This window comes from Perna viridis, chromosome 8 (assembly GCF_037379345.1).
Source record: "Perna viridis isolate PV_CMFRI_1.1 ecotype Kerala chromosome 8, ASM3737934v1, whole genome shotgun sequence".
Classification (NCBI taxonomy): domain Eukaryota; kingdom Metazoa; phylum Mollusca; class Bivalvia; order Mytilida; family Mytilidae; genus Perna; species Perna viridis.
This window is the reverse complement of record NC_142452.1, coordinates 4,639,951-4,666,935: the sequence shown is the minus strand read 5'-3', so window position 1 is coordinate 4,666,935 and position 26,985 is coordinate 4,639,951. Positions and strand designations below refer to the sequence as shown.

Here is a 26,985-nt window from a genome sequence, read left to right as displayed (position 1 = left end):
CGGCTTCGTTTGTAAATGAAGATCTTGCTAAAATTAACATAGTGTCTAGCCCAGCGTGTAAATGTGGTGCTAAAATGAGGATGTAAATCATTTCTTCTTTGTCTGTCCTTTCGACAATGATATCTGAAACGACCCTATTCATAAACTGAATTGGCTGCCCATAGAAATAAAAAGTAGTATTCTCTTAAGTGCCCATCAGGATCTTACAAACGAAATGAATGTAGCAATCGTAGAAGAAGTTCTAAAATTTATCAAGAAATCGAAACGTGTCCTAAAATACTTGGAGACGTCGGGTCCACGCACAAGCTATATGTATTTGTTAATCTTTTGTTTGGGTATTTTATTTACCCAATTGATATTAGTTGTTTTCTTCTTTTTTTCTTGTGCATGTCATTACTGTATATCCTTGTAGTATGCTCTGTGTAATATTGTAAGAAATATTATTCACGGGAGAAGACTTTTTTTTGACTAACTTGTGTCCTATCCCATTTGTTCTAGTTGAGCAAATAAATTGTCATAAACTAAACTACTGATCACAAGTTCATTTTACCAAAAAAAAAACCGAACTTCTTTAAGCGGATAGGAAAACATTTTTTATTCACAGTTCATTGCATAGGTAAAACCATTTTTTTAAAGTGAGCAGTGCCATAAGTATAACGGTATAACAACATTGATATTGAAGAATCACATTTAACACCACACTAATACAGTAACTTGTAATATAATTGTAATATAATTATGTTGGAAAAAATGAAGTAGACAATGTCAATGTTAAGATGCGAATAATTGGATTGTGGGAGCATACTGCTAAAGACAAAAAAGGAGAAACAATCTCGCATAATTTATACAAAATGTTATTTAGATTAGATATTCGTATTTGTTAACTTTTCAAAATGACTTATAGTGGTTAACAAAGCTCAGTGTTGGAATGGCCAATTTATTATGTACTATACGAGTTTAATTTGTCTAGCCGGTATGGCATAACAGCAATGCTTATATTTAAGGGTGCATTAATAGCAATTACATGTCCACCGTTGTAAGTGAATTCACGGAAGAATCCCTACGGAGTAACGTATTTGGGCATAATTAGTTCAAGGATCAGAGAACTTTTCATTTTTAAAGCAGTGTCCTAAAATTGAGGTGACATTTTCATCTCGGTGGTGTTGTTATCTATTAGACATATACATCATACCTATTCTCGTTATATTAATTTCAATAAAAGAACATTTTGAAGTCCATTTCTTGAGCCGACATTTTTGTTGTTACCCCAAACTCGTTTTGTGTTACTTTAAATTTCAAAATTTATAATACTACGTGTATTTGGTTTCTAAAATAACTAACAAAATTACCCTCTGATTTAACAGTTGCATATTTATTTTTGTAAATTTAGATGAAGTAGTCAAAAACTTATAAAAAAGAAGCAGTAGCTTCAACTATGTTGACTGTTGGCGGGAAAACCACGATAATCAGTTGTCAGTCCGTCGGGCCGTCCGTCACAAATTAAATTGTATCCACACCTAAACTTTTCAAACATCCAAGGATTTTGAAAATCAGCGGTAAAACATGTTTTCATCATTTAACACCACTAATAGAAAGTGTGTCACAAGGGAAAAACAAGAAAAAAGAAAGCCATAAGTCAATAGAAATTGTGGATAAGCTGCACATGTGTTTCAAGGAGTAATATCTTATAAGCAGCATTAGAATCAAATATGTGGGAAGATCTAAAAAAAAATAGTGTATACTAATAGTACTCAAAGCATTGGAAGCCAAATTCACCATGGAGAGCTTCTACCATGAGCAATACAAAGAATGAAGGATCGGTGTTTTAGTTACTTGTATTTTGAAATTTGTACTACTGCCAATTTTGACAATTATAAATGAAATCTGATATAATTCGGGGTCAGACACGTCTGTTTACTGCGTGACAAATTTTTAATTAAAATGAATTCTTTGCAAGAGTATAGATACCTATTATTATACTCTGAACTATTGCATCGACCCACTACTAACACATGTTTATGTTCCTAGTTGAGGGAACCTACATTTCACTCCTTGAAATTAATCTATACTCTATACAAAAAAAAAAAACAGGGAAAATGATAGCTTTTAGAAGGGTTTGCGCTGATTATTTACTTTGGTTCTATTGTGTTGAACAATTTGTTCTTTCTATGCTGTCTGTTTTCTGTTTCATGTTCCTGATGTTGTCTTTTCCATAACTTTCCTCTTTTTACTACTTCTTTCAGTCGATACTTTTAGAAAAATTAACAATTCTCTTATAAAGTGACACACATCCAGAGAAAGGAAACGCAACGGGATGCTTTTAAACATAACTTGTCAGGAAATCACATGTAACTACAGTTGAACTTGTCTAAAAATACAAAGCAGTGCGCATCATGTAAAAGTGGAAGTTCATAACAGAAAGTAAAACAAAAAAAAATGGACCAGTGACATCATTTTATGACCTGCTTGTATGAACACCTAAGCCAAATCCAATATTACACTGGACGAAAGGACACTAAAACAATCGAATAAAACTCTGACCTAGTACACTTGTTAGCATCTAAAATAAACATATAATTTTACTTTCAATTAGTTCAAGTGCCGAGCTAAACTAAACACTATAGTAATGGGGGAATCTCCTTTTGCGCAACGTCTCATTTGCGACAATAACCCCTATGCGCCAGTTTATACAGAAAAAAATACAACTATCTTAATATTATTGATATTGCTCGTTAAAATGAGCATGAAAGACCTTAGTCTATTGTTTGTTTGGCGATTAGTTGAAGGAACCTCTGCCCAAATTGACGGAGGAAACATAGCATTTATAATCGTCAATGTATGTTGTCGAGACGTAATCTGAAAACTACTCAACTGCACGGTTACGTAGCGTCATCTATAAAAAAAAAAAACAAACTATAACTGACATTTTCAGGGTCAAGAACAGCTAAACTAAAGAAATTTATCAGCCATTTGGCTGATCTCACCACTGCAACACTGTGAATTACATCTTTTATGCATTTTTGATAATTATATTCTTAACTTATATTATGGATGGGTACGTAGCCCTACATTGGACCATCAATAGAGGAAAAAAGAATGGAAATCCCGTCGACTTATTTTCATTTATTGATAAAACCCCATTTGAAAAAATAATTTGAATTTTTGTAAATTTATATTAGGCATAAAAAGTCTGCATCAAATATTGCGGCAAGAGCCGAACTAGGTTGTCTACCTATGGGAACATTTTATTTTGTCTCAGTCTCTTGTATATTTGGCAAGACTCCACACTGAAAAAATTAATCCTCTCCTGAAAGAAGTCTTCATATTGACAAAATCCCTAGACAGTTCGGGAACTTATTCCTGGTATACATATATAACAAAACATATTTAAGGAAGATAACAGCTTGCAAGAAATGGAAAACTGTAAAAACTTTAAAGATGTCAATCTTGTAAAGATCCATATAAAAAGATCTGTAGAAAACAAACATAGATTACTTATGGAAAATAAATTAAAAAGCTATGATGAAAATAGCAAACTTTCACTGTATAAATATAAAATTAAGTCATGCCTTCTACATAAGAAAATGTTTTACAAAATTACGATAAAGCAAACACAATCTTGAAGTAGATCAAGGGAGGTGATATTTTAACATTCCTAGGTAAAACCGACGATGTAAGCATTACAATGTTATTGAAACTGAAGAACACTTCCTTATACACTGTAATTTGTATGAAAACTTAAGACATCAACTTCAGAAAGATTTAAATTGGAAATTTGAAGACATGACTGTATCTAAACTACTTAATCCCTCCTCTAAGGAACATGTAAAATTTATCCGCTCCTTTTTGAAACGGTCATTAGAACTGAGGGTAGAAGAAGCATAACATTGTTCATATTCTACTTTAAATAGTCTCATATTTGCATTTGTCATTATTGTATGATTTGTGATTAATTTTGTTGTTGGCCTTTGTTTGCACAAACATTAATATGTTTACACGACAATGAAATATTTGATATTTGATATATTCTATTTTCATATATTTTGTGAAATATTTGGCATCACTAGCTTTAAAGATTTTTTACGGGCAAACTATCGCAATTGGTAATCTTTTTTCACGCAATTCAACTTCGGGAATATAATTTTGCACAATCGAACTACATGTTTTCGCCAATGGGCGCAAAAGGATGATGCCCAAATAATGTACCTATGTGAAATATCTGGAACTGATTTAGATACATGATCGACTCTTGGTCAGACCAGCAATAATACAGCGTAATGGATAGCTGTATCATAAAACTGTAGCTTTTGAATGAAATCAAAAGGTATCAGGTGTTGAAACGGTTTTTCATAATTGGGCCTGCAATCCCGTATTGAGACTGGTTTGTCTGTATTTATGTCACGCCGTATTCATATCAATTCCAATTTGTAGATTTCTTATATAATTAAGTAGATATGTCCTATTTCCTTTATGATATCTTATAGAATAAGATATCTCATAAAGTGTATAAGATATCTAGTAAAGTTTATGAGACATCTCATAAAATTTATAAGATATCTTACAAAAAATAGAAGATATTTACTAAATTATATGAGATATCTACAAATTGAAATTGCAATTTGTAGATATTTCAAACAATTTTGTGGATATCTCCCATTTTTATAAGATATCTTATATAATAAACGGTTTGTAAGCTATCTTAAAGTATATAATATATCTTATTGTTTTATAAGATATCAGATAAAGATTAGAAGTTAAGAATGAAGTTTATAAGATATGTTATTAAGTTAATAAGTTATCTAGTAAAGTGTATAAGCTATTTCATAGACTTTATGAAATAATTTATAAAATTATGTTTATGAGATATCTTATATACTTTGAAAGATATTTTATAATCTTTTTATGAGCAACTCGGCGGGTGTTTCTAGAAAAGCAGAGGACGCTTACCCTACCGGTGCACCTGATCCATGCTCCCAGTTTTTAGTGGAGTCCGAGTTGCTCATTTACTTTTGTTACTTTGTATGTATGATTTTAGTTACTTTATGTTATTTGTTGTGTATGTCTGTTTTCCATGTCTGGTCTTTGTCCCTGGACTACACTCTTTTGATTACCGCTATAGTCTTGGTTCCCTTGATTACTCTTTATCTAATATCTTATGTGCTTTATGGAATATCTGTTATACTTCGAGTTTATGATATCTTATTAGCAAAATTGTATGAGGTATCCTACAAACACAATATCTAAGGTATCTTATGAAAATAGAAGATAATTATCTACAAATTGGAATAATAATAAAATCGGCAGGTCGTATGTATTTGCTCAATTATTGATTTCGTTAAGATTGAGCATTATTACTGAACATATTACGAAAATGGTTGATAATATAAAAGATCGACGGAAGAATCATATAATGTACATGTTGGACTGACGACTGGTCTACACCTATATCATTACTGTCCCGTTCGTATAACTGTCCTCTGTAACAGTTCAGTCCAATGATCATATAATGTACATGTTGAACTGATGACTGACTACACCTATATCATTACTGTCCCGTTTGTATAACTGTCCTCTGTAATAGTTCAGTCTAACAATCATATAATGTACATGTTGAACTGATGACTGGTCTACACCTATATCATAACTGTCCCGTTTGTATAGCTGTCCCCTGCAAGAGTTCAGTCCAACGATCATATAATGTACATGTTGTACTGATGACAGGTCTACACCTACATCATAACTGTCCCGTTTGTATAGCTGTCCCCTGCAAGAGTTCAGTCCAACGATCATATAATGTACATGTTGTACTGATGACAGGTCTACACCTATATCATAACTGTTCCGTTTGTATAACTGTCCTCTGTAACAATTCAGTCCAACAATCATATAATGTACATGTTGTACTGATGACTGGTTTACACCTATATCATAAATGTTCCGTTTGTATAACTGTCCTCTGTAACAGTTCAGTCCAATGATCATATAATGTACATGTTGAACTGATGACTGACTACACCTATATCATAACTGTCCATGGACTGGTGATTTATGTACATCTTTATCATATCTGTCCCACTGATATAATTGTTCCCTGTGTGTCATAAAGTAAACAGCATTCTGTTTTTAAATATCCAATGCCACACCGAAACCTTTTCACATTTCAAATGTACAGTTCATGCTACCTTACCTTATATTTGTGCATACCCTTAACATTTTGGCTTAGCCACGCTTAAAGCGTAAAATGTAAAATTGTAATTTGTGCTATAATATTTGTATTTTTATTACAGGGCATTTTTCCTGTTTCATACAGATTGTTTTGTTCAAAATAAAGTATTGAACCTGAAACGACTTAATATCGAAGCCCCAAGATTTTAAGCGCTTCCACAATGGCGCCCACGTAGATTTTTTTGGACGAAATTCTGATGAAATTGGATTTGTGGATCTATGTACACTACGATGATATACGATATTGACATTAGTGCACTTTAAAGACTAGATTGCGGAGTCATCACAGCTGTGTTTTTGTTTTCGCCATGGCTTATGGATATTCGGCATAGGAGATTTGTGCTATAGCAACATTTTATAGTAAGTTATTTATGCATATTTTGTAAAACTTTTGTATTGTGTTTGCTTTATGTGTTAGCAAATTATTTATATAAATCATTGCTTTTGTTTGCTTTGTACGCTTAGCATTACTTATTCCTGGTACGCCTTTGCTTATTTGCTTATAAGCTTAGATTTTGAGATTTTAGTGAAATACTTATGTAAATTTGAGGAGAGTAAATTGGAGAAGTTATTTTGTTTTTGATAATAGATAAATTAGTTAATTTAATTCAAACTTAATTTAGAATTTGAATTTTAAGTTTAAAATTTGATAAAGTTTGATTAGTTTTCAAAACTTAAACTTTTAATTTAAAGTTAAAGTTAATTTGTAATTAAACGTTAATATCAATCGACAACGTAGAGCGAGATCGATATTTGGTACTATACATTTGCAGTTAATCCTAACGCTTATCTATTAACATTGCACTTCCAATCCTAGCTACCAGAACCTGTATGTCTATTTTACACGCACCTATTGCATGTAGCCTACCTTTTCAGCTGCTCAGTTGACTATTCTTCATTCAGGCAGTTTTCCTTGAGGTAGTTGTAGTTAGTTTAGGTTGGGATATGTTTTAGGTGTACAGATTTTCACCTTTGGTCTATTTTACTTAGTCTAGTATTGACTTTTGACCATTGACAGATCATATACGTAGTAAGACTACACTTGATTAGATACAGCGTAAGTTGATATTGTCTAAATTTTATTTTGCGAACGTAAAAGTTTCGCTAGCCCAGCTCCTTATATTTGATACCTCAGAGACACTATTGTGTGCAACTTTTTTTTACATTGCGTCCAAGTCTATCTGTGATTGATTGATTGATTATACAGTAGTACAGGGTAGTTTGTTATAAACACACAGTAAGTAAGTTGACTGATGTAAACATGTAAGTAAGTGTTACAAGTTGTAATCGGACACACGTCATCATAAGTAAGTATAAGTAAGTTAGTTCAGCTTACAGTATGGCAACAGGAGGGAAAGAAGTACCCGATACTGCGGATAAGGGACCAGAGATATTACCAGATGCCAAGAAACTTTTTGAAGCGTTTCAGAAAATGGGAGTTAAGCCTAAATGTGACACACCAGAAGATTTAAATTCTTGGATGATAGATCACCTACGATCATCAGGGCGGATACCCCAGCAAGATGTAAACCCAGCAGTAAATAGTAATACCTTGCAACCCCCAATGAAGATAGATAGACCGACGAAGATGTCCATGAGTCAGCCATCGAAGATCACATGGTTTTCTGGCACAGAACCGAAGTCAGGAGAAACAACGTATGAGCTCTTGAAACATGAAGTACGCTGCTTGATGAACCAATTATATGAGAAGGATTCATTCCATCTTTAATGCATACGAAGATCTCTCAGAGGTGAAGCAGGTTATGTAGCCCTTACATTGCCACTTGATGCCACAGTTGAAGAGATTCTACAGAAACTCGATTCAATATATGGAAGCGTCGATGAGAAACAGGAATTGCTTGACGAATTTTATGGGTCACGTCAGCGAGAGGATGAGTCTTACTAGCTGGAGTTGCAGGTTAGTGGGTATCCTTGGCAAGGCAGTGGAACGTGGACTTGTAAGCAGACTTCATATTGATGGCATGCTTCACTCCATGTTATGGACCGGATTGAAACCTTCCCTGAAAGACATCTCGGGATATAAGTACGACACCATAAAATATTTTGACGGTTTACGAGTTGCATTGAGACAGATTGAGAGTGACCACTGTAACCGCACAGCAACGAAACCTGCCAAACCCCAAACCAGCAAATCTGCTAATGACCGTCAGACTGATGCTCCTTCTGAGATGGATGAACTGAAGGGAATGATAAATCAGATCAGAGCCAGACGCGATGGATATGACAAGAGATTTCAACAAGAACAGTCACAAGAACGCGAACCTTCGACATCTTGGCCGCAGAACATGCAGTAACCATGGCAAAAGAAAACTCAACAACCATGGCCATCTCAGAATAGGATATAAGGTCCGTCTTGATCACAGTAAGAAGGCAACTTTAAACGCACAGAAACCTATGCAAGGGGGACGTCTATAGGCTTGAGTCAACAGAATGTTCCCAAAATCAACCAAGTGAGAGTTCCACCAGGTCTTTTTGGAACACCTATTGAAGTGCAGATTAAACTAAACGGAAATTTAACAACAGCTCTACTTGACACCGGTTCGACAGTATCCACAGTTAGCGAGAACTATTATAGGGAACATATGTCTACACCACTGATCACCATTGAGAAGATGTTAGATATTGAATGTGCAGACGGGAAAAAGTTGCCGTATATAAGATATACTGAGGTAGATATACAGATACCAGCACCATACATGTATCCTGTTAATAACAGCTGACAGCCGATACAATCATCATGTACTTCTACTGCTTGGAACCAACGCCCTGTCTCATATAATGGAAATTTTAAAGATAAGTATAGGCCATCCATTATTTAAAGATAAGTATAGGCCAGCGATTTCTTCAGAACAGCGGACTTACCATACCATGGTACCTGACTCTTAGATGCATACTACTCAGAGAGAAGGAACTCACCAAGAATGACAACCGCTTGGGTCTAGTAAAGAATGTAGAAAATACCATCGTCTTACCTCCCAATTCCAGCACCACATTTTCCGGATTCATAGATAAAAGAGTTCCATATCATACTACACCTGCTATGCTCCACTCATCACCACTGGCTAAGAATAATGCAGACTTCGACGTCGAACCAGCGCTTATCACCTACCAACATAAACAAACAAGCCCAGTAACCATCACATTAACCAACGTTACCACCAGAACACTCAATATTCCACCTAGAGCTACCGTCGTCTGTGAGTTGCAACCTGTTACCATCGAAGACTCGCCGACTTTACCAAGTGAAGATGAGATAGCCAAGGTCCTTAGTCAAATCAAGATAACCCAGAGTGATCTAAGCACAGAACAACTCCAAGATGGACTAGCACTTATCAGGTCATACATGGATATCTTTTCCAAGTCAGATAAAGATGTTGGCCATACTGACGCAGTGCAACACCGTATAGACCTCATCGAAGACAAACCATTTAAGCAACGCTACCGTAGAATTCCACCATCAGCTTACGAAGAAGTTAGGAATCATCTAAGACAACTTCTGAATGCAGGTATCATTCAGCAGTCCATTTGCGTCGAACGTGGTATTAGCAAGAAAGAAAGATGGATCCCTTCGACTCTGCGTAGATTTCCGACAACTAATTAACAATACGAAGAAAGATAGCTACAGCCTTCCCAGAATAGAAGATTTTTTGGATTGCTTAACCGGAAGTACATATTTTTCAACGGTGGATATGAAATCAGGTTATCATCAAGTTGAGATTTATGAGCCTCATAAAGAGCGCACGAGCTTTACAGTCGGTCCACTTGGTTTTTACGAATTTAATAGAATGCCTTTTGGTTTAACTAAAAATCCGGCCACTTATCAACGCCTTATGGAGGATGTATTAGCCGATTACCACCTCAGAATATGCTGCGTGTTTATAGACGACGTGATTATATTTGGAAAGAAACATATGAAGAACATCTACAGAATTTGAAACTAGTGATGGACAGAATTCGACAAGCACACTTGAAATTGGCGCCAAACAAGTGTTTGTTTTTCCAGCGACGAGTTAAGTTCCTAGGCCACATAGTATCTAAAGACGGAGTAGAAGTAGACCCCGACAAGACCGACCGTGTTACCAGCTGGCCAACTCCGACTTCACCCGAGGATGTTCGTCGAATCCTAGACCTAGCCGGATATTACCGACGCTTCATCCGGAATTTCAGTCAGGTAAGTAAGCCGTTGACGGATGTGATGCCAATTCCACCAGGCAGGAAGGGGGAGCGAAAGAAGAAACCTCAGCGAGAATGGAAATGGGGGGAACAGTAAGACTACGCCTTCAAGAAACTTAAGCAGCTACTTACATCAGCTCCTATTCTCAGTTACCCGGATACCCAGCTACCCTATGAAGTCCATGTCGATGCATCGTTAATCGGACTTGGTGCTGTACTTTACCAGCAAGTAGGAGAGGAAAAACGCGTCATCTGTTATGCTAGTCGAGGATTAACGAAAGCGGAAAAGAATTATCCACCTCATAAATTAGAATTTTTAGCTTTAAAGTGGGTCGTTACTGATAAATTTAAAGATTACCTTTATGGAACTAAATTTACTGTATTAACAGATAATAATCCTTTAACTTATGTTCTATCAACGGCAAAGTTAGACGCAACGGGACATAGATGGTTGGCAGATCTTTCTTCCTTCAACTTCCACATATATTATCGACCAGGGAGAACCAACTGTGACGCAGATGCATTGAGTCGACAACCTGTCAACACCATCGACATCAACGACGACACCATTAAAGCCATATGCAACTCAGCGTCTTCTTCACCTCTTGCAGAATGCCTACCTGTCGATCCATCGAAGTTGGAAATTATTATGGAGGATATTCCAGGGTCAGCCATTTCAGATATTATTGACTGGAGAAAAGCACAGATGAAAGACAAAACCATCAGTCGTTGGCTACATATCATCGCTAGTCAGGAACCATCAGATAAATAAGATACCATGTTAAAGAGATAGTACCAACACATGGAGATAATTGACGGTGCTCTTTACCGAGAGGTTACCATCAACGATGAAGTAAAGGAACAACTTGTACTTCCAGCTGAACTAATACAATCAACTATGCAGGCATTACATAACGACATGGGACATCCAGGTAAAGACCGTACACTTTCACTCCTAAGAAAAAGATTTTACTGGCCAGGCATGCACAAGGATGTTACTGAGTGGGTATCTAGATGTCAACGTTGTATAAGAAGGAAATCAATGACCAACCAGCGTGCAGCGCTTTGCAGTATCCGTACAACGTCACCAATGCAGAGAGTATGCATGGACTTCTTAAAGTTGGAACCATCTAAAGGCGGATATCAACATATACTTATCATCACGGATCATTTCACCAGGTTTGCTCAAGCAGTCCCAACTAGAAACCAGACCGCTAGAACTACAGCAGAAGCCTTTTACCAGAACTTTATCGTCCGGTATGGAATCACTGAGCGTATACACTCCGATCAAGGCACCAACTTTGAGTCGAAGATTATGAAGGAGTTTTGCAGCTTGACAGGAATGGACAAATCACGAACGACAAGTTACCATCCGATTGGAAATGACCAATGCGAGCGGTTTAACAAAACTCTCTCTACTAGACATGCTTGGTACCTTGGAACCAACACAGAAGAAGAATTGGAAATCTTATGTCGGACCCCTTGTACACTCTTACAACTGTACTAGACACGATCCGACGGGATTCTCTCCTTATCATCTGATGTTTGGCCGGGAACCAAGACTGCCAATGGATGTTGCTTTTGGTATTCGAAAGGACAGGCCAGGGTCCAACTACATCAAAGACCTTCAACAGAGACTAGAACATGCACATCAGTTGGCGATAGAAGCATCAACAAAGTCCCGACAGAAACAGAAATGTAACTATAATTTGAAAGTGAAAGGAGCAACCATCATGAAAGGCGATTTGGTATTAGTAAAGATGTTAGCTTTAGAAGGAAAACACAAAATTTCAGACAGACGGGAAGACAATCCGTATATAGTTATAGACCAACCAAACCTGGATATTCCAGTATATGTTGTCAAACAGCAGAACGGGGAAGGTAGAAAACGAACGTTGCATAGAAACCAGTTGTTGCCTGTAGGACACCTTATGGAACCAGGGAGACCAATACCGAAACCAAGCATAGAACGGAAAAGACCGAATCCAACCGAGAAAATACGAAATCTCAAACTGATAGAAAAGAAATACCAAGAACAAAGAAACAGCAATTGCAACCACCGGAGAAAGTCAAAGAGGAGTTCATGCCAGCGTCGTCCAATGAAAAAATGGAAATTTTGGTATACCAAACTGAGAATAACAGTGATTCATCCATCAGTAGAAATGATCAGCATCAAGAAATACCAACAGTTTCACGTCGGTGATTGATTTTGATGGGGACGCCCATACTACGGAGAATCAGAACACAAGAAGGCCTTCAACACCAGAGGAAACTGATGATGACACTCAGGACAATGTTTCGGAGCAATCTTCACCACATCATCGTCTCCCGTAGACGTCAGACGTTCTACTAGAACGAGGAAAGCACCGACATGGATGACGTCTGGGCAGTACCATATGTTGAAGTCTGTTACATCTAGCAAAGACTGGTTCCAGAGGGTTAAATGTTTAACGTCGTTGGCGAATACAGATTTATTCAACAACATTAGGGATGAGACAGCCAAGACCATCATAGATGTCATCAGATCTCCCCAGAAATGACGTCATTTCACGGCCGGGGGAGTATGTGATAGTGTGTAAAATTACTGGTATTTTATATTTTATTTGTATCTTGAATTTGAATTTTGTTTGTATTTCATATTTATTTTCATAGATAATAAAAACCTATTTCAATTTATATGTGTGTTAACTTCAGATGGAAATTAACGTTTTGACCTAGATCTACACGACATAACGGACAGACATTTCGAACGTCAAGTGAAGTGATTTTTGCATAGAGTATTATTTTTTTTCATTGTATTTGCGTTATATGTTTGTTACAATATTTAAAGCGTAAAATGTAAAATTGTAATTTGTGCTATAATATTTGTATTTTTATTACATTTTTCCTGTTTCATACAGATTGTTTTGTTCAAAATAAAGTATTGAAACGACTTAATATCGAAGCCCCAAGATTTTAAGCGTTTCCTCTAATGTATCAATCCATCTTCTGAAGAAAAAATCATGTGAGAATGCTGTTGTGTTTCTAGAATGATGCAAACAGATCCTCAATCTCATTTTTAAAAAATCAATCTTCTTGTCTTTGTATGCATGCAATTTAGTTAGCTTTATGTTAGGTCTGTAGTAATATTTCTGTACTGCACATAATCAGAGTCAAACTTTAACCCCTGTTACTGTCTATCTGTCACCTTTCTGTTGCAAATTCTTATTTGACAGATTCAAGGTGAGTAATAATGCAGAATTCCTCAGCCAAAAATTCTCAGTATACGTCTGCTGATATAGCCAATATTTGAACTACAAATTAGAAAGAAAAATGATCTTAATAAACAAACATAAAATATACTATGAATGTAAAAATGAACCACATTTCTAACATTCCCAATATCACGGAAAGGAAATCAAAATTTAAACTAGGGATTCATGTCTCTAACCTCTATACAATATTAACCTTAGGGTACAAATATTAACCGATATATTGATAATATTCAGGTGCAGTTTCATCAGAGGTAGACAGCCCCCAATAAATTGGGAATTTTTTTTTTGTATAAAATTTTGATTTTTCACAAATTCAACTGCCAATATTTGTCTCCCCTGTTTTGCCCAGCCTTTAATTCTCTTTACTATAGCAAGTTGTCTTCATATTTATTCAATATTAAAGATATCGTAGATCTTGTATATCATATCTTATATCAATTAACATATATGAGATATCTTATACATAGTATATCTTATATAATATGTGAACAATGTATGGCAAGCAAGCCGTTTCCACATTTATTCCTTGTTTTAGAATATTATTGTATTACATAAGAAATCTTACATAGTATATGAGATATATGATATGTTATACATTTATAATATACCTGATTTATTATACATGTATGAGGAATCTAAAATATGGAATAAATATGAATGCGACCTGCCATACTTTACACCCCCTACCTGAATTCCTGGATCCGCCCATGATATTGCAGCAGAGAATATGTTAACTACATGTAATCGCTATATGTAGTATAAACAATAGCAGCAAACTGTATTCATAAATATCTATAAATGAATTATAAATATTAATAGTTATCTAAAAAACATGTATTAATAAGCATTTTAATCCACTTTGGCTTGAATTATAAATATTTATAATTGATTTATTATTGTTAATAACTGCCATATTCGTGAATATTAATATATAAATTATTTTAAAAAAAAAATTTATAAAATAAATAAACGAACGCTTCTATCTAGCGTTTAAACGAACGCTTCCTTTGGGCGTTTATCGTGCGTTTAAACGAAAAAAGCGTTTGATCGCATTTGGCAAGATGGACTTTTACATAAACTTTGGAATATTGGGATCACCGGCAAAATATGGACAATTTTTTACGTTTCCTACAAAAGTGCCACTGCACGTTTTCAATATAACTCTAGAACCAGTAGAACATTTCCCATTTAGCAGGGCGTCGGACAGGGACGAGTGGTGTCAGCTTGGCTGTTTTCGCTTTTTATCAATGATCTTATTTATCAACTTATCGATATAAACTGTGGTCTCATGTTAGGCAATCTACATATACCGTCGATTTTGTTGGCAGATGATACAACAGTGCGAAGCACATTTAAACACGGTTTACAGACACTATTGAATGTAGTGGATAAATATGCTCGAACTTGGAGACTTAAATACAATGCTTCTAAAAGCCATTGTTTAATATTTAGATCCTCGAAATCACGAAAGTGTAACGATTCTGAAGTCCTATTCAAGCTGGAAATGACACTATACATACGACATCAAAGGTTGTATATGCAAGGACTCTACTTGACTCACCTAGAAAAACTACAGACTGAGAACGAACTGAAAACGCGTGTAAAAATTAATAAAGAACTTGCATTCCTTATATTCAATTGGTCTTAACAGTAACGATATGTCAACTATTACAAATAATATCATTTGTAAGCGTATTATCTTACGGACAGCCACTTATGCATGTGAAACTTGGTGTAAATTAACGGCTACAGAAACAGAACTGTTAGAGCAGACTCAGCAATACTTTGCAAGATTTGTATTAGTGTTCGACAAACGGTCCCCAACAGATGCATGCATCAGTAGCATTGGGTTGTGGTCAGTGAACGGACTTCAATTCAAATTAATAAATTCAAATTACTGTTCTTTGGAAGGTTATGTAGAGCCAAGCACGACACAACACATAAACAAATATATAACTTTCGTTTGGGTCAAATACTTAGTGGTGACATAAATCAGGATTCAGTAACATATGACTTAATAAGAACCTTAATGAAATACGATATGTTATCGTTTCTCGAATGTTATATTGAAGACACTTATATCCCTGAAAAAATGACTGTAGTCTAAAATTACGCACCAGTCATTAGAAATTCGCGAAGAATCAAAGTGGAAATCTTCTGTAGAAAACCGACCAGACCTTAACAGATACTATAAAATTCATAAAGTCTCGCAACAATAAACCCACTATTGAAAGAAAAACTATTACTTGTTGTAAAACTCGGGTGTATGCAATGTACTCTGTGCAACTGTTTTGATATTGGTATCGCGAAACACTTACTATTGAACTGTAATGATTTGATAGAAGCAAGAAACAAAATCTTCTACCCAATAGTTGACCTGCTACCAATCCAAGAATCGGTCCGCTTCTTCATGCAGGAAGATGATGATATAACTTTACTTGGTGGAATTACTGAATTTGTAGAAACAATGGATTCAGAAATTTGGAAAACTCTGATGTACTGCGTAGCAGATTATATCTATGACATGCGTATAAAGATTAAGATATTTTGAAATGTAACAGACTTAATTTTGGGCATTGATGCCCTTATTTTGTATCGATATATATATTTTTTTCTTCGTCTGTATTTACATTTTGATGTGTATGTTTAGTAAATTGTGTATTATGTAATGTTTGTATAATTGTTAAAATGTAAACTCGTCAATATTGGTGGAAATAAAGATAATCAATCAATCAATCATGTACCTCGCAATATCAATATCAACCTTCCTTTTGGGTTTGAAAAGATGAGCAACCAACTACTACTTATATTACATGTAATTATCACACAAAAGTACTTATTGACATGCATTGACAACAGAGAACAATATCAAATCATTATATGACAGCATTTTTTTCTAAATCAAATAAAACACGATTAATCAAATTTTATTGTAATTGGTGGAAGATTTTTCATTAAGTAAATGTGTGTAGTGTGAACAAAGACAGGGTTCTTCAACTTTTACATTGTGTATCTTGAAAACCATGCATAATACTTGTAGTACATGCTGTACTTTCATGTATCATGGATAAGAAATATTTCAGTTGATAATATGATTCCTATGATTGGACAATATTGATATGATTATTATATAAATGTCCGGTGTATTAGGAAAAGTCTCTGTAAAAAAATGCTCTGCTGGGACAAATAAAATAGTAACCAGATATCTAACATTACCAGTTGAGCAAGTAAGGCTTTTCAGAACTCTTTTTTGTAGAAACATGTACAAAAAGAAAAATAATACATGTACTCTTCAAATGCTGGTATTAATTAAGACTAGAGAATATGGGTCACGCATTGGCGGCTCAATTGTCTCTAATAAATTGCACACATCTAGTACCAATATATGTAGAGTTTTTGGAGTTTCGTGAAAGCTTGTTAATAATCAAAGTGCCGTTAGCACTGGAGGTTTTTTTATTCTTGTGAAAATTGTAGCATGTACACAATTTCAAAGAATACATGAATACATATTTTCTTATGGGTAAATAATTCGCATTGAAATCACTTTCAACTAAGGTATTGAAACGCAATTATAAAAAAAAACAAATATAGAAGTCACCTTTTCATAACCCTTTTACTTGCATACTAAGCTGTTTTCTGAATATTGCTTTACAACATAGAGTGAGAGTACTGTGGGAGTACATACATTTCATTATAAATTGCTACTATGACTATTTATATAAGGTTTCAATTACTTTTAAAAGTACAGTCTTGATTCTCACGATAATGCTGTCGACTAAGGTACGGAAACAACAAAAATTCGCCATTAAAATAACCTCTCTAATACTGCTTTACGACATAAGAAGAAAGGGTACGACCGGAGGGGGAAGGGGGTTCATTTCACCTATATTAAAAGAAAAGTTGCTACTGTGATTATTATGTAAAAACGAAAACGGCAATTATACCCAGTACAAGAACAGTTAGCTGATCGTCTGTGTTACTCATATCGTCCGTTCGATTGGTTTACACTGCTTTACGAAATATTTTTGGATGCTTTTGTGGTTTATATCCACAAGTCAGTAATATTATATCATTGAATCTACGTTGTATTAGTTTTATAATGAACGAAATGGAGGGTGTAACGTATATACGGGGAGTGCTATCTTTTTCCAGCTTTATTGTTATAGTTCTATCTATTTAATCATCAATTTCAAGATCAAAATGTTACATGTAATTTGTCAGATCTATCTATTTCAAATGCTATTCCATCATTTCAATATTTTTCGCAGCCTGAAACATTGTTAACTGAAATAGCCCAGGTGTGTCACCCAGCTCCATTGATTTTAATGCCTGTATCGTAGCCGCCTCAACGCATACTTGAAAATGATCATCTTTCTTTACAACATCATTGACCCCCAGTTGAATAGCCATATATTATCTTTATGTGTCCCCATTGAGAGTTCAAAATTCGGACGGGACGTATGATACCCTGGTCGTATTTCTCTGTATTATTACTATCCCTGACATGTTTATTGCCTTTATTTGCTTACTATAAATAATCAAATCACAAATGAATCATCAAAACTATTGCGTCGCCGTTCAAATACCATACGGTGTGTACTATCTGACTGTGTGTTCCCATTTAGAATTTGAAAAACACATTAGCAAAATGACATACCCAAGAAAACAGAACAGAATAGACATTTTTATTTATAGTCGGATGCACATTACAAAAAACATAAACTCTGTAGAGCTTTTATATCGACTCACAAAACAAAACAGCACATACAAGTACACAAAAGTCATGCAGATATACATTAGCAGATACATAATTAGACGCACGCAACATATATATATCATTTAAATACAGGCACATTTAAGTACATGCAATGTTAAAGCACTACATAAAAAGCACATTGATAAACTAAAACAAGCAAGCTAAAAGCTTAATGAGAACTGATTATATAAATAAATAGTTGAGTAAAATAACTGAGTAAAATAAATAAGAACATACTAAAGATAAAACTAAGCAAAAAGAATACAGATGATTGGGCCAAATAAGCAAGATCTGCAAGAGCAACATTTGCATAAGCTGCCATTCCAGTTAATAATTAAACTATTGAATTGCGCATACCTGGTTTCCATCCGAATTTTATCAGGCAGCTCATTCCATATTGTGGCTCCTCCATATCTGAATGAGTGTAACCCAAATTTTGTTGTTTTTACCTGTGGTATTTCTTTCCTTCTAAAAGAATAAGAAGTATCTTTAAATTTAATTATATCATGTCAGTATGAAGGAGACTGTTTGGATAGTATTTTTAAAACTTCTATAGCCATTGTTCGTAATTTCCTTATTTTTAATGTTTGAAGACCAGATTTCTGAAGTAAAATTTTATAAGAGCTGTTATAATCTTTGTAAATAAATCTCAAGACCCGTTCTTGAATTTTTTTTCCATTTTTAAGTCGCTAATATTGTTAGCGACTTCTTGCACTCGTAATTTCAGTACTTAATATTCGTATAAATATTTAGTTATACGCCACCTTATTCTGCAGATCCAGGCCGTGTTTACCGCCATAGCGTCATAGTTCTACCTTCATACGAGTTAAAAATGTACCTCTTAAGTATCATATACTTGTGTTCTACGTGTGTTTCTTGCTTGTACGAGAACGGGAAGTATACATGAAATGATCGGTTAGATTTGAACATTACCCAGATTCCGATTCAGGCACTGAGACTCTTTACAAGACTATATAGGTCATATACATTAGCACGCCCTGATATTTATGAATATCCATTGCCAGCTGCTTAATCCGGTTCATAATCTGGTTCACTGGTCAATATCATAAGCGACCCAAAGATCGCATGCACCTTTTTCCGACGCAGTCGGTATAGTTTCGCTTTTTACCCTTTGACCTTAAAGACGCTCCTCTATGGAAACGCAATTCACCTAATCGCAAATCCGTTTCCCGATTGGCCAAATATTGATAACTCAGTGGCGTTCGAAAAAACTATATAGAAAAATGAAATTGCGTGGCATGTGTTATTTCATTGAATAAAATGTTGAAAAAATATTAGTAAAAAGAACAAAATTTTACTGCGTCGGCTATCTTTTTTTAAAGATAGTACTTGTTTAAACATATCATACACATGTCTATGCGTGTTTTATTTAGCTTGTATCAGAACGGGAAGTTTACATTTAAAGATAATGATAGGTGAGCATTGAATTTATGTAATATTACCCAGTTTCCGATTCAAACAATGGCGTTCGTTACAATTGATTATATAAAGGTCATATATAATTATCAGGCCACCGATGTCTATATATAGCCATTCGAGTCGTAACAGTTACGAATAGAGTTCGCAATAATATCAAGGGAACCAAGATTTTAGCGGAAGTCACCCGATGTTAGAGCATATCGCATTTCTCCAATTTCGGATGTTGAATACAAAAAATACCAGTTTTATATATTGTAAATTTCGATGTGCTGTACACGTGTTTCAAGGAGTAACCTCTCATCAGCAACATTAAAATCAAATACATTTGTATGTAGAAAGATCACAATCAAAATATTAGTTGTATATAAGAAGTATGCCAACATCAGTGACAGTAAATATTTGACGATTAGCGACTTTGACGACTTCAGTCTTTGATTTTACAAATCTCAGATACATGTTTATCAACTTTAAGTTGATAGGCTATTGTCACACCCAGGAGTTTTACTTCTTCCTCATTTTTAATTTCATTACCGTCTAAATTGAATTTCATATCCCCATTTTTAGTCTTTTCCCTATGGAAATTGCCTGAAATTTGTCAGGACTAGCCTTCATTTGATTATCTTCAAACCATTTTATCAAAATTTTACTTTCCTTTTCAAGAGTTTTGATTAATCCTTCTAGGTCTTTTCCTAATTGTGACAAAGTATTATCATCTGCATAATTATATAATGTACTTTCATTCACAAAATTAAAAACGTCATTTAAACATATATTGAATAATACCGGTCCCAGTACAGACCCTTGGGGTACTTCTTTATAGATATCTTTCCGTGTACTAAAATTTACACCAAGTTTTATACGTTGTTTTCGTTCTGATAAATAGCTTGAAACAAGCGTTACAGCACTAGAAGATAGTCCATATACTTGTCGTTTCGATAATAAAAGATCATGTGGTAGGCAATCGAAAGCTTTCGATAGGTCCATAAGCAAAGCATCAACGTAGAGATTTTTTATCGACTGCTTGTTTCCAGTCCTCAATTATTTTTAAGAGTGCTGTATTACAGACGTTCCCAGGCCTAAAAGCAGACAAAGACTCATGATAAATCTTTTCAAAAAGGTAAATGAGCTGCTGGTATGTGGCCCTCTCGAAAAAATTCGATACCACTGGCATTATACTGACAGGTCTGTAATTTCCCACCTCCAAATGACTGTCCTTTTTATGGAAGGGCACTACCCTGGCTTCCTTTAGCTTATTTGGAAAAGAGGCTTCTTCAAAAGATTTATTTATCAGTACTGTAATAAATATTATATCAGCTTTCAACTACTGCATATGACAAAACTGACATATCATGACCAAAAGTAAAAACGGAAACTCATTGAAAAAGAAGTCCCCATGTTGTAAGCGTATAAATTTAGGTTACAGACCACCAATTCAATCAATGAGCATTTGGAACGTAAGCAAAAATAGTCCTACGCAGAAATTACCCCTGTTCCTAATAGTGCTGTGAAAAAAGTTCTCATCTCATTTAAAAAATTTAAACAGTTTCTGAAAGGAAAAACATTTCTGTACATTTTGTAGGTGCATTTTGCTTCTTGTGGTGTGAAGCCTAATCTCCATAATGATTTTTAAATATACCCCTATCTTGTGAAAACACTGGGATTTCCCATGCTATTTATAGACACTTCACTTCCGAAGACCAATACTGCACTGCAAGTCTGCTAACCCCACATGCCATTCTGAGGATTGTGAGCTGACATATGTAGAATCATGCTGATATATAGTCCTCTGCAGATTAAAGTTAAGGTAAAGTCCAGAGAAGCCATTGAATATTGTGAAATTAGCATAGAAGCCTATGGGAAGTGGAATTAGTGGTTTTTAGCCTTAAAATGCGGCCCCGATTGACACCAGCGATATGTGCGAGCGTGCGTGCGTACGTGCGTGTGTGTGTGTAGTTTTATGTGTGTGATGACTATTGCATTCGATATCGAATGCTTTTTTTTATCCTTGTTGGTTCAATCGTAGCCAGATTTAATATTTTCTTTTAAAGTAACATATTTATGATAAAAAATACTATATATATATATAATGACATGTAAGTATTCCATCAATCATGACATTTCCGTTTTTAATTTTTCTTTTCAATAGACCCTTATAACTGTTGGATAGTCGACGAGCATGCGTAGAGCATGCTCAATACACACTTCTGCGAGGAAAATCCTTTTGTTCTACCTAAGCCCTACATCGCGGAAGTGTATATTGAGCATGCTCACCAATTTACTACAAAAGGGTCTATGGTGTTAATCTAACACTTCACCGTTGACGGAAATCAGAGTTCTTAGTATGTTAGGTACAATGTACCTGCCTGTTCACAATATTTTTATTGAAATTGAAATCATAACTGTTCAAGAAAGAAAAAAAAAAGCATTAATTTGACTCTAAAAGTTTAATGGTCGGTCCCTAATCGGGAATGTTTGTTGCGTGGTATGATGCGCCTGTTTTGACGATTTGCCACATAATCAACAATAGATGTCTTCGACACTACAAAATTGACTAGCCTAAAATTGCTGTCAAATCGCAACAGCGTGGCGGAAACGTATTGATCAGTGGCTGCTCCAGGTGGAAAATATCTAGGTTATGTTAAGCTTAAGCAATTAGTTGCCTTTGAAACCCCTCCCTCCTTTTCTGGATCCGACACTCATGATACTACTCAAATTTTATTTCATGGCTAAAATAATCCACCTGCTTGGAAACTTGAATAAAAATGGCAATCAACCCACTAAACACACTAAAACTTTCTTTTTACTGTGTTATTAATGTCCGACAATTAAGCAGGATAAGGAGGTTCATGGTGAATATTCTGTGAAGAGTCTGGTAAATCAGAAGCGCTAGTTTCTGCTGGATTTTCAGCCCTTTTTTGACTATTTGAAATTCCACAAATTATTTGTCCAGACTGAACAGCTGCACTCTCAGTAACACTCCTTGAAGCTTTAACGTTTCCCATTTTAGCGTTCGCGCATCGTTTATCGTGCATATACACATCGTTTTGCGTTCATTTAAGCGCACGATAAACGCACTATAGAAGCGTTTGTTAAAACACTGGGAGCGTCCGTTTAAAAGCACGATAGGTGCGTTCGTTTAAACGCACGTTAGAAGCGTTCGTTTATTTTTGTACTTTGATTATTTCCCTGATTCAACTGTTATTTTTATATTGTTTGCTATGAGTGAATAACCAAAATATTATCACGAGTGCCGAAGAACGCATAGATTTAACGAGTGTGCGGAACTTGTTCCGCGCACGAGTTAAATCTTAGTGCGTTTTTGGCATCATATTTTGGTTATTCACGATAACCAATTGATTATCCTATTTATTATATAGATTTCCTCGATTATTTTCAAAATAAATATCAAATTTTGTGAACGGCGGATTGATTTCAAAGTTGTGACGTTTTGGCGGGAGAAAGTCCGAGAGTGAAATTACAGAATTTATTTCACGGTATATGAGTTATCATAATTTATTTCACTGGGAACATTCTATAAAACACTGCTATCTATATAACTAAAATTCATGTATTTTCATGAATTCTATTCTCTATATTTTATTTCGTTATTATTATTCAATATTATTATTTTTCATCGTTCGTCTATCGTGCGTTTAAACGCACGCAGGGAGCGTTCGTTTATCGTGCGTTTAAACGCACACTGGGAGCGTTCGTTTATCGTGCGTTTAAACGCACGATAGGGGCGTTCGATTAAACGTACAATAGAAACGTTCGTTTATCGTACGTTTGGTGAGCGTTTAGCGTGCGTATAGGTATCGTCCGTGCGGGAGAAAGTCCGAGAGTGAAATTACAGAATTTATTTCACGGTATGAGTTATCATAATTTATTTCACTGTGAACATTCGATAAAACACTGCTATCAATATAATAATAATTCATGTATTTTCATGAATTCTATTCTCTATAATTTATTTCGTCATTCTTATTCAATATTATTTTTCATCGTTCGTCTATCGTGCGTTTAAACGCACGCAGGGAGCGTTCGTTTAAACACACACTGGGAGCGTTCGTTTAAATAATGTAAAGTTCCTCGTATATGGGAACCCGACTTTTTCACATTTTGGCGTCGTAATTAATCTCCCTTATCCACATTAAAAATTGTCAAACTTATATGTGCCTACAGTGCCAACGGGTAGTTACACCCCTTAAGTAATTTGTGACAGAATCTGGCACGGATAATAACTCCAAGACGTGTACACTGACTGCTACGTTTATTACAATAGTAGAAGCGAGGATCACAGAATATACAACATGTTCCGAGTATATACTATTCACTTATATAAGACATATCCTTAATTCAATGTACATCTGGACATAAATCTGGACATAAACATTCCATGTGTCCAGTTAACTATATAATTGTAAGACATATCCTTAATTCAATGTACATCTGGACATAACTCTGGACATAAACATCCCATGTGTCCAGTTAACCTGCCTTGCGTATGATTTACTGACCCATTATTTATGTACAATTAATTATTGTCCCCCGAAGGTCAATACATTTCTTTATTACTTGTTATTCACCGAGGTATTTTGTATGTGCCTTTGCTGACACTTTAATTGTTTAGCCTTAGGTATTTTTGCTATTGTATAGTTACTTGTTTTTATAATACGTTCTTTTAATTCCCCCTTTCTGGTTGTTCCATACCCCCAAGCATATATAATTCAATTTATAATTAACATAAACAATACTAATTCTTAAAGTCACCAACACATTCCTCCCTTTCTCAAAATAATAATTTAATCATCTGGCACGGATAATAACTCCAAGACGTGTACACTGACTGCTACGTTTATTACAATAGTAGAAGCGAGGATCACAGAATATACAACATGTTCCGAGTATATACTATTCACTTATATAAGACATATCCTTAATTCAATGTACATCTGGACATAAATCTGGACATAAACATTCCATGTGTCCAGTTAACTATATAATTATAAGACATATCCTTAATTTAATGTACATCTGGACATAAACATCCCATGTGTCCAATTAACCTGCCTTGCGTATGATTTACTGACCCATTATTTGTGTACAATTAATTATTGTCCCCCGAAGGTCAATACATTTCTTTATTACTTGTTATTCACCGAGGTATTGTGTATGTGCCTTTGCTGACACTTTAATTGTTTAGCCTTAGGTATTTTTGCTATTGTATAGTTACTTGTTTTTATAATACGTTCTTTTAATTCCCCCTTTCTGGTTGTTCCATACCCCCAAGCATATATAATTCAGTTTATAATTAACATAAACAATACTAATTCTTAAAGTCACCAACACATTCCTCCCTTTCTCAAAATAATAATTTAATCATCTGGCACGGATAATAACTCCAAGACGTGTACACTGACTGCTACGTTTATTACAATAGTAGAAGCGAGGATCACAGAATATACAACATGTTCCGAGTATATACTATTCACTTATATAAGACATATCCTTAATTCAATGTACATCTGGACATAAATCTGGACATAAACATTCCATGTGTCCAGTTAACTATATAATTATAAGACATATCCTTCATTTAATGTACATCTGGACATAAACATCCCATGTGTCCAATTAACCTGCCTTGCGTATGATTTACTGACCCATTATTTGTGTACAATTAATTATTGTCCCCCGAAGGTCAATACATTTCTTTATTACTTGTTATTCACCGAGGTATTGTGTATGTGCCTTTGCTGACACTTTAATTGTTTAGCCTTAGGTATTTTTGCTATTGTATAGTTACTTATTTTTATAATACGTTCTTTTAATTCCCCCTTTCTGGTTGTTCCATACCCCCAAGCATATATAATTCAATTTATAATTAACATAAACAATACTAATTCTTAAAGTCACCAACACATTCCTCCCTTTCTCAAAATAATAATTTAATCATCTGGCACGGATAATAACTCCAAGACGTGTACACTGACTGCTACGTTTATTACAATAGTAGAAGCGAGGATCACAGAATATACAACATGTTCCGAGTATATACTATTCACTTATATAAGACATATCCTTAATTCAATGTACATCTGGACATAAATCTGGACATAAACATTCCATGTGTCCAGTTAACTATATAATTGTAAGACATATCCTTAATTCAATGTACATCTGGACATAACTCTGGACATAAACATCCCATGTGTCCAGTTAACCTGCCTTGCGTATGATTTACTGACCCATTATTTGTGTACAATTAATTATTGTCCCCCGAAGGTCAATACATTTCTTTATTACTTGTTATTCACCGAGGTATTTTGTATGTGCCTTTGCTGACACTTTAATTGTTTAGCCTTAGGTATTTTTGCTATTGTATAGTTACTTGTTTTTATAATACGTTCTTTTAATTCCCCCTTTCTGGTTGTTCCATACCCCCAAGCATATATAATTCAATTTATAATTAACATAAACAATACTAATTCTTAAAGTCACCAACACATTCCTCCCTTTCTCAAAATAATAATTTAATCATCTGGCACGGATAATAACTCCAAGACGTGTACACTGACTGCTACGTTTATTACAATAGTAGAAGCGAGGATCACAGAATATACAACATGTTCCGAGTATATACTATTCACTTATATAAGACATATCCTTAATTCAATGTACATCTGGACATAAATCTGGACATAAACATTCCATGTGTCCAGTTAACTATATAATTATAAGACATATCCTTAATTTAATGTACATCTGGACATAAACATCCCATGTGTCCAATTAACCTGCCTTGCGTATGATTTACTGACCCATTATTTGTGTACAATTAATTATTGTCCCCCGAAGGTCAATACATTTCTTTATTACTTGTTATTCACCGAGGTATTGTGTATGTGCCTTTGCTGACACTTTAATTGTTTAGCCTTAGGTATTTTTGCTATTGTATAGTTACTTGTTTTTATAATACGTTCTTTTAATTCCCCCTTTTTGGTTGTTCCATACCCCCAAGCATATATAATTCAATTTATAATTAACATAAACAATACTAATTCTGAAAGTCACCAACACATTCCTCCCTTTCTCAAAATAACAATTTAATCATTA

The 26,985-nt window shown here is 34.8% G+C and overlaps 1 pseudogene; it reads left to right on the top strand.

Annotated features, from left to right (window-relative positions):
* Positions 1 to 7,564: 7,564 nt before the first annotated feature.
* On the top strand, positions 7,565 to 8,540 carry LOC148609028 (paraneoplastic antigen-like protein 5; annotated as a pseudogene).
* Positions 8,541 to 26,985: the final 18,445 nt, after the last annotated feature.